Source organism: Rhinopithecus roxellana, chromosome 5 (genome assembly GCF_007565055.1).
Source record: "Rhinopithecus roxellana isolate Shanxi Qingling chromosome 5, ASM756505v1, whole genome shotgun sequence".
Classification (NCBI taxonomy): domain Eukaryota; kingdom Metazoa; phylum Chordata; class Mammalia; order Primates; family Cercopithecidae; genus Rhinopithecus; species Rhinopithecus roxellana.
Genome location: NC_044553.1, coordinates 156,433,392 through 156,443,779, shown reverse-complemented (window position 1 = coordinate 156,443,779; position 10,388 = coordinate 156,433,392). Strand labels below are relative to the sequence as shown.

The 10,388-nt window shown below is 42.0% G+C and overlaps 1 long non-coding RNA gene across 1 annotated transcript; it reads left to right on the top strand.

Moving 5' to 3' along the window:
* The first annotated feature begins 3,643 nt into the window (after positions 1-3,643).
* Positions 3,644-8,174, top strand: LOC115897387. Its single transcript, XR_004057171.1, has 3 exons — positions 3,644-3,675; positions 7,028-7,111; positions 7,612-8,174. It is a non-coding gene; the product is annotated as an uncharacterized LOC115897387 (long non-coding RNA).
* Positions 8,175-10,388: the final 2,214 nt, after the last annotated feature.

Here is a 10,388-nt window from a genome sequence, read left to right as displayed (position 1 = left end):
GCTCTGCAAAGGTCACACCTCCACACAGCCAGATCACAGGTCACTGGGAGTGGGGGCCATGGGTCTGACTCACAAGTATTATGTTCTTATCCTTGGTGTAATCCCAGAGGAGCCCATTAAATACCTACTGAATGCAAGACTTTAAATCCAGTTATGCAGAAGGTTCATTTCAGTCCTAAGGATATGGGTGAGGAAAATAAAAGAAGTCCTTAAAACACTGCCTGGAGTTTACTTAGCTCCCCAAAGAATCAAAAATAGAAGACATCAAATGAGTGGGTGAAGTCTAAGTTGAGACAAGAAGCTTTGCTGAGCCCAAGAAGTAATTTTTATGACTTGCTTCTACCTGGCTGCTGTATTTTTTGAAAACCTCATAATTTGAAAATGTCAAGCATTTCTCCATGTGCCACAAATCCAGGCCATTAGCAAATGCTATAAACCAGGGGTGTTCAATCTTTTGGCTTCCCTAGGCCACATTGGAAGAGAATTGTCTGGGGTCACACATAAAATACACTAACACTAACCGTAGCTGATAGCTGATGAGCTTAAAGAAAAATCGCAAAAACATAAACAAACAAACAAAAATTTCATAATGTTTTGAGAATATTTACAAATGTGTGTTGGGCTGTATTCAAAGCCGTCCTGGGCTGCATGCAGCCCATGGGCTGCGGGTTGGACAAACTTGCTTTAAAATGTCTCCTAAGCACATTCGGTGCTATCTGATATGTTCTGTCTTTTCTACGGTCGCCCCCTCTCTTCCTGGGCAACTCAGATTGCCTCTCACCTGGTTTATCTGTTTAAACCTAGGCTTCCCCTCAATTCTTCCATACATAGTAGTTGGAGTGATTTTATTGAAATGCAAATAATGTTACACCAATGTCTCACTCCTGTGAATTCCCACTACACACAAAACATAATCCAAGCTCCCTACCCAAGCTCAGGGAGCCTGGTCTGGCTACTTTCTATTCATGTCAGCCTTGACTACCGACTCCTGCCCTCCTGCCCTTCCCACTGCCTATGCACTGGGCTTGTTTCTATGCTATGATCATGACCATCTAATTTCTTCTATGGGCCTTTGAACTGGCTGTTTCCTCAGCCTAAAATACTCTCCATTCTATGCCTAGCTGTCATCTGTCATGTAGATTCAGCTCAATGGTCATCTCTTCAGAGAGGTCTTGCGTGAACAGGTAACCTGAAGCCACCACTTAGTCCCTCTCTGTCATATTCCCCATTATATTTTTTGCCTAGTGGTTAAATTGTGTTTTATTTTATTTAGCTAAGCTTATTGTCTTTCTTCTCTGATTAAATTTTTAGCTCCATGAGAGGACATTGCCTGCTCTGCTATTCACTGCAACCTTATTATCTAAAAGAATCCCCCCATCCCATAGTGCCCGATCAATAAATATTTGTTGACATAATGACTACATGAGGTTTGAATATGTGATAAAATTGTAACAATATTGACACTTTATCTTAACACTGCTTATTGAGGAGCTAAAAATTAGATTGTTTTATAAAGTAGGGAACCAAGATCCTTTAGATGTTGACTGTGTTAAATTACTTAATGATGCTTTTAACATAATTTTTGAGCAGTCAGTTCACGCTAAGAAACTCTGTTTCCTTATTAACAATAGCAACAGAAACTAAAAAACAGGCGGGACTCCATGGCTTATGCCTGTAATCCCAGCACTTTGGGAGGCCCAGGCGGGCGGATGACTTGAGGTCAGGAGTCCAAGACCAGCTTGGCCAACATGGCAAAACCTCATCTCTACTAAAAATACAAAAAATTAGCTGGGCATGGTGGCGGGCACCTGTAATCCCAGCTACTTGGGAGGCGGAGGTTGTAGTGGGCCAAGATCGCACCCGCCTGGGCCACAGAGCAAGACTCTGTCAAAAAACAATAAAACAAAAAACAAAACAAAACAAAGGCAGTTTCCCTTTGCATTGCTCTGCAGTACACATATATAATTTTCTTTTTAAGAAGCTTCTTGAGAGTGTTAAAATGTGCCATGCTTTAGTGGATCTCTCACAGTGATGAGAAGCCTGCTTCTCATCTCACTATAGAAGTTTGCATAGTCTACACAAGATACAAGACCTGATTTCATTGAAGAAATTTGGTAGCCCCACCTGTTGCCTAGGGAAAGGATGTTTTACATTATGAATCAAGAGGGATCACATAATTCATAGGGCACTTTGTGTAGCGAAAATCGTATTTTCAGGTCAAATTCAATCTGGAAACTACCCTCTCCCAGCTAAATCTCAAGTGAGATATGAAGTGGCTCCCACCTCTGCATTTCAACTGAAGTTAGATTAAAGATTGCAGAGAACAGAGAAGGAAGAATGTATGCAAGGAGCATTTGACAGAGTACTTGGAAATGTAAGCAATCTTGGTTATGCGCTACGTAAGATGGTAAGTGTTATAGCTGTAATTGTTACTGTAGACATTCAATGAACAAAGACTTCCCTGCAACACACTCTAAAAGACTTTATAACAGCAGCTCGGCTTCTGGATAGCTTCAAAGTGGCTGATATAGTGTAAAACAGGAAACCAAGGAGCACCCAAGGAAAGGGGATCAGGATATACCCAATACATAGGAAGGGTCCACAAATATTCAATGATTGAATGAAAAACTAAATGAACAAATTGCAGAAAAAAAGGTCTAAATATCCCCAAAAGAGAGAATTATTTTGATGACACTTTGCTAAGGGGTAAAGGGCTTACTGTGCATGCCTCAGTTTCTGGTTATTTATACTATGTTTAAATTTTCATACTGTGCATAATATTTTTATTCTGTATGTGTGAGTGTGTATGTGTGTATAAAAATGATTATACTATATATAAATATATAGTTATTATACTGTGTTTAAATTAAATTTGCTTTACTGTGTACAGCACAAAGGATATTGTTTTCACATCAGAGAATGTGTCCAGGCCAGTCACAATGTCTCACGCCTGTAATCCCAGCACTTTGGGAGTCAAGGTGGGCAGATCCACTTAAGCCCAGGAGTTTGAGACGAGCCTGGGCAACATGGAGAACCTCCATCTCTACAAAAAAATACAAAAGTTAGCCTGGCATGGTGGCACATGCCTGTGGTCCCAGCTACTTGGGAAGCTGAGGTGGGAGAATCACCTGAGCCCCAGAGGTCGAGGCTGCAGTGAGCCATGATCATGTCAGTGCCCTCTAGCCTGGGTGACAAAGCAAGACCTTGTCTTACAAAAGAGAATGTGTTCAGTCATTGCAAAAGGCCATTTTGTGAAGGAATCATTTTGCTATGGTATAAACATAAATGAAAGAGGTAGAACAAATTGACCAGGAGGTCAGGGTCAGAGTTCTGGAGAGTTAAGTGGGCAGGTTAAGAAAAAACACAAATAAACAAAAAATGCATGCCTTAGTGATATGGTTTGGCTGTGTCCCCACCCAAATATCATCTTGAATTGTAGTTCCCATAATCCCCATGTGTCATGGGAAGGGCCCCGTGGGAGGTAATTGAATCATTGGGGCAGGTTTTTCCCATGCTGTTCTCATGATAGTGAATAAGTATCATGAGATCTGATGGTTTTATAGAGGGCAGTTCCCCTGCACTTCTGCTTGCTGCTGCCATGTGAAGAAGTACATGTTTGCTTCCCCTTCTGCCATGATTGTAAGTTTCCTGAGACCTCACCAGCCATGTGGAACTGTGAGTCAATTAAACCTCTTTCCTTTATAAATTACCCAGTCTTGGGCAGTCCTTTATAGCAGTGTGAGAACAGACTAATATGCTTAGCAAGACTTATTTCTCTTTGGATTTTCCATATATGTGTGCTGGTCTTCATTTGGGGTTGCTAAATGAATGAAAATAGCTTCCAGTCTAACTCAGGATTTAAGAGGACACAGATCCTCGGGTTCTATGACCACATATGGTAATCCAGTTAACCTCTGAGGATCCTGCAGGTCCCAGCCAATAATATGCATTTGTTGAATTGAATAAAAATGCATTGAACTGAATTGGGAGATATGATGCCTTGCCTGAGGACTTGCATGAGTCCTTTAATTTACGTGGGCTTCCAATTCTTGTGCATTATGAAGGGTAGCACCAGGCTACGTGAACACTAAGGAGACTTCCAGCTGGAAACACTCCTAGCTTTCACATATCTACCTTCTGTCATTTGGCTACAAAATAAATAGACAGATAACATCTTATTCTTGGAATGCTCTCATGCACCCCAACATGTGGCCTCCCAGGTGGCCATGGCTTAACCTGTGGGCTGTGGGCCACCCCAAGCAGACGGAGGGACAAGCTGAATGTCTGGGTGGCTTCGGTGTCCTGCCAGAGCCAGTGCCTGGAGCACAGAGATCACAGATGTCCCTCCCAAACAACAAATCACAGCACATGCTCTCTTCCTGAGTGAAGGTTGCTGGGCTTGAGTTCGGAATAGGCTGGGAAGCAGTCCGACCTGACCGAACACCGTGTTCTACACATACCAGGGTGTAATTACAGTTTTGCTCTAGGTGGAGAACTGTTCAGAGGATGGTTCCACCCTTTGCCACCTCCACCATCCCAGGCCTGCTTGTCCGTTCTTGCTTCCCAGTCTTACTGGATTCCATGATGAAGATCAGCCGGGACCTCTTCTCTTGTTTTCCCTTTTGCATTCCTGCTTGGGGCAGGTCAATCACAGGGAACCAAATCAAATCATCTCCCTCCATTTAGCTATGTTTCTTGGTGGCCTTGGGCACCACATGTGGTTCTTTTTATGGCATCTGACTTTGCGCAGAGTGCTGTTGTGGCTCGTCATTGATTTTATGTAATGTGTACTCATCTGATGGGACATTGATCTCACTCAGATTGTTCAGGGTCCATTCTCTATGGGGACATTTCACCAGGATAATATTCGAGCCACCAGAGTCTTGACAAAAAGCTGATTTCACCTGAAAGGAATTCAAAGCCAATTCGAGTCAGCTCCCTCATGTTAGGCTTGTTCTCTGCCTCCCTGCACCTATTCCCTAAAGCCAGACCTGGGGTGAGGTAAGGGAGGCATCTAGCGTGCAGTATTTAAGGCAGCTCTTCCTCTCAAGGTCACTTGCATGCCAGGTTGGCAGCTGAATATGAATGCCACCTTAAATTTTGCACCTTATGTGTTTCCCATGCCTCATGCTAGTCTCTGTCCCTGCTGTTTCCATAAAATGGGCACAATAGCATATGTCAGTATTATCAAACTGTAAAGAGACTACGTATATAAAATAGCAAGGACTCTTCCTGACAACTCCTTACATCTTGTTAGTAAAAACTATCAGAATCCTAAATTTAGGATTTATAACAGCAAGAAAAAGACTTGGCTGACAAAGTCTAAATCCTCACAGTAGAACACACTAGGTTCAACTTACAAGGCAGTTAATTTAAGCAGACTACCCAAGCAAAACACAAGAAATAATGGGCTGATGTTAACGCAAATCCCTTCTCACTATGGACTGAAGAAAGTTCCCCACTGAGTCCTGGAACAGGTTGGGAAGTGTCCTGGGCACGTGCTTCTCTCTTTGATCCAGTGTTGAGTTATTTGTTCATTTTCTTTCCTATCTTACTTTGGCCCATACCCAGTGCTTTACCCCACTGGAGTTTCTCCCTCTATGAATTAGGCCCCTAGAGCAACCATAGTCGTTCTGTGCTATCTTTGACAGTATTGCATAGTTAAGACTTCAAAGCACAGTCCCACAATCTGAATTCTTGCCTCCAATCCTTCTGATACAGGACCCTTTGGATGCCACTGAAGCTTAGAAAAGTTCACTTTTCCAAGGACATTCTGCAAAGCACCTGCCTCTTTCCCTGTTTCATGGTGTATTATGGAAGTGAGATATGTCATATAATCAGTCTTAAGAGAAAGTGAAATAAAAGTCTCACATTAGGTGTAAGAGGAAAATTCCCTTTCATGCAAAGAATCCATTGACTGTACAGTATTCCTGCATTTCCTTGGCTGCAAAATCCTGGATTTTTGCCATGGAACTGTTTCATGCTTATCATTTATAAGTTATAGATATGCATGATTTACATTCTGAGTTCTAGATAATTGTCAGTTGCTAGGGAATCTGTTTTCTTTTGTGTGTCTATCTCTACATTTTTGTGGAGTCCCTCAGTCTTATCTTCTCCTATGCATTCTGTCAAATTTCCACTGGAGTAAAATTTTAATAAGAGCCTTTTTAAGTAGCCATTGCATTTCTGAGACTGGGCTGGGCTGGGCCTATTGCAGTATTTTCTCTCAACCATGTATCACCATGAGAGGCAGATTGCCATTTCCCCTTTACAAATGAAATGATTGAGGCACAAAGAAGTTTCAAAGCAGGCTAAGAACTGAAATGTAAACCCAAGATAATTTAATGTTCAATTGAGACATCAGCCTTTCCCTGTGGCCAAACAAATGTGTTGGCATTCAGGCATTTCTTGCTCCAAGTACTGGTTCATTTTGGTCTCTCTGGCAAATGTTCCTCCTTTTTTTCTGAAACTTTCCTAACCAGTGCAGCCTGAAATACCATGACATCTATGACAAGGATCGTGTAGATATCCTTTTACTTGGCAATCTATCTATGTGCACTACTCCTTCTGCTGACGGGTCTCTGAGAATGAATGTCATGTCCTTTGGACTTAGCGCATTACCCCCAAATAATTTGAAACCTGTGAACATATTCCAAAGGACATATGTCCAAAAGATGTCAAGTCATGGAAGGCGTTGGAGTCAGAGGACCTGGGCCTGTTTTCAGATATTTAATGAGGTATTTGGCTTTCAGGCCTCATTTACATTGTAGTAAAAATCTCAATGAAGTATTTATCTGAAGTTTTAAAAATTGTTGGTTATTTAGTTTTGCATGCAAAAAAAAATTGCTTTGATGTGTGCACCTTCTAAAATGTACATTCAAATTTGTATCCATATCAGAAATTTAAAATCCACCAGGCTGGTGTAAATGTTCACACTTAAAATTTAAGGTAAGTACTTACAATTAAAATAAACCTGCAAACAAGCTTATTTTTCAGAGTAATCTCATTGAATTTGATTCCACCTAAGCTTATCCATGATATGAGTTGCAGTCCCTTGATGCCAATGAAGCCAGAAGATCATAATTGATGGGCCCTAACCAGGCAATAGCAGGTAGGATGTGGGGACACAGAGGGAAGATGCTCCTTGGAGCAGGCAGAGGCAGAAAAGCTGGAAGGCAAATGTGTATCAGGTCTGCCGGGTTGGGGGGGGGCCACATGTAAGGGTGTGGACAAAGGGAAAATGGCACAGATGTCTATGAGCAGGTCAGGATGTTAGTGATGTGTTACAGAAGACCACAGGTTTTAGGCCCAGTGCTTAGAACCTTTCACGGAACAGTGTTAACTGGAAGCTAACACTGAGAATGCAGAAGCAGCTGTGGATAGCTTAAAAGGCCTGTTATGGGGAATTGTGTCCCCCCAAATACTTTTGTTGAATTCTTATGTTGAATGTAAACTGGAGTTAATTTGATGCTCAATTGAAACATCAGCCTTTCCCTGTGGCCAAAGATATGTGTCTGCATTCAGGCATTTCTTGCTCCAAGTATTGGTTCATTTTGGTCTCCCTGGCAAATATCTCTCCTTTTTTTTCTGAAACTTTCTTAACCACTGCAGCCGGAAATGGCATGACATCGAAGACAAGAATTGTACCAGAATTGACAAGAATTGACAAGAATTTACTTGGTGAAAGGATACTTCAGTACTTCAGAATGTGACTTTGTTTGGAGATAGGCCCTTGAAAGAGATAATATGTTACAAGGGGATCTCTAGTGTGGGCCCCAGTCCAAGACAACTGGGGTCCTTACCGGAAGAGAAAATGTGGACACACAGAGAGACACCAGGGTCACGTGTGCACAGAGGGCTGACGATGACCCACATCAAGAAGCAAAAAAGAGGTGGTCATCAACTGTGCTGGCACCTTGATCTTGTACTTTCAGCTTCTAAATTGTGAGAAAATACATTATCTGTTGTTCGAGCCAGCCAGCTCGGCCTGCGGTCCTTTGTTATTCCAACTCTAGCGAAGCAACCAGGGACCATGTTGGAAAACACTCCCATGAGTGTTTCATTGTTGTTGCAAACTCAAAACTCTGAGCAGTTTATGTGCTGAATTTTCATAGACTCATCAGAATTTTACATAACTACTTATTTCATGGTTTTTTTTTTGTTCTGAATGTTAAACTCTCCTTCAATATTAAAAAAAAATCTTTTTGTCATTGAACTACATTAAATTTAATTCTTATACTTTCCTAATTTGTTAAATAAATAAATTTGCAAATGAGAAAGAAAAGATCTCTTCCTGGATTAATAATCCTGTCTGAGGTTCTAAAGAAGTATGTGTATGTGTCCATAATGAATTTCATAAATTTACAATGTTTGCCACGTGGCGACAGCTAAATTAGAGCAAAACTAGAGTGAGCAAAAATCTTTTTTAATTAATAGAACTAACAAGATCATCCCACATAAACAGACCCAGGAAGCTACTGGGTTTTGGTAGCAGGGTATATGTGCATTGGCAGACAGTTAGGGTGGAAAAGTGTTATTTCTAAACTGGCCAAAACACATGATTGAGTTTACTTACTCCAGAACATTTGTTACCTAAAAGGATACTCTTTTCTCTTTAATGTGCAGAGGTTAGAGATCTCTGGTCCCCAGTAATCTAAGAAATACACACTTGAGGTGCTCTTTTAGGTTCCCTCCTCACCCCTCTTTTAAACTGAAAGTAGATTCTTTTCTACAACTGCCACCAAAGTCAAACAATTGGAAAGGAACAATAGAATGACAGATTGCTTGTTCCAAATAATTGGATCAACAGTGCAGCAAGCAGTGGGTTATGACAAAAATATTCCTCAAAGGGTGTCAAATTTCAGTAACTCATTGGACAAAGAGACACTGAGCTATGCCTTCCCGAAATAGCAGGCTGTTTTAAAATCAAGATGAAATTCCCCACCCCTTTCTCTATAAACAACCTAAACACAGACAAAGGATGAAAACTAGCCCACATGTAGGCACATGATTTAGAAGGTGGATCTAGAAGGTTCGTTTCCCACTGGATGGGGAGGTGGCTGGAAGGTAGGTAAGCTCCAGCTGAGATAAAGGTCTGCATGACTCTGTCTCCACCAGACCATCGTGGGGTAAATGTGATGAACAGCGGAGAAGGAGCAGTGCCTCTATCCCATGGCTACTGGGGGACCCAGCTTGGATCTCTTGGAGATACTGAGCATTCCATGGACCATCCTAAGACTCAAAGCCAATGCCCAAGACTATGGCCAGAGTCCAGGGTCAGGTAGGGATGGGGGAGTTGCTTTCATGTCCTTTTGATCAGAGAGGGCTATGAATGGAGGCTACGCAGGAGAAGTCATTTGCAAGCTCCAGCAATGGTTGCGTCTCACCCCACAGGGCGTGACTAACGGGAGGCAGAGCTCAGCCCAGCCTCCCTTGATTTGGATGGAAGGGAATTTGAGATGTTCACCCCCACCACACACACAAACCAGCCAATGCTTCTCTGATATTGGCAGGGGGTGAGCTTTATGACCCACAAGTCCTTTTTGTTATGTCCAATGTCTGCTTTAAAAGGCATAGCTTTCAGATTGGTTTAAGCTGACAGTCGGTCTGTGGGACTCTCATGTGCAATGCTGAGTTTGGTTTATTGTTTTCAAGAGTACGTTTATTTTGTTAAGTTAAAACCAAAGCAATATCAGAAAAAAATTTGTTTCCACTGTTATTTGGCTGTTAAATTTCTGAGTCATGGAGAAAACTCCAGAGTCACAAACAGCCCCAAGGACAATAAACTGTTTGGGCACTTAGTGGTAGCTGAGGGGCTTAGGGATTCTAGCCATTCTCAGAACATTCCAGAAAAGCACAACAGAAGACAGAAAGTCTAGTAGATGTACCTGCATGTGACTAGAACAGTAACATAAAAAATCAGCAAAGACAAGGTTTTAACTTATAGTCACCATCTGGAGGCTAGAGACTAAGAGTCTTTTCCCTTCTCTATAGACTGTTGAGCTCTGACGGATGACCACGTTCATGTGACCAGTGGAGAGAAGCCCAGTTGCTGCAGGGGGGCTTAGTTAGAGCAGAAGCTTGAGAAGTAACTACAGGCAGAATGTCAGGAATACGTACTTCTTTGACCCCAGGGACATCTATCCTAGGTTTCATTAAAAACAACTAGTTTAGTGCTAAAAGCATACAGCTCACTTATTTCCTAAATGAGTCCACAATCTCTGAAACCAGATCCCTCACAAGCTTCCACCATGCACAAGGTCACCCTCAAGTCTATCACGAAAGAGCAAAAGTCTCAGCTTGGAATCAGATGGATTGGGAGCCCAGCTCTGCTAAGGGGCTGCCAGAAGGTGATTTTCAGCAAGGCCAAGACACCATCATCAGTCTTG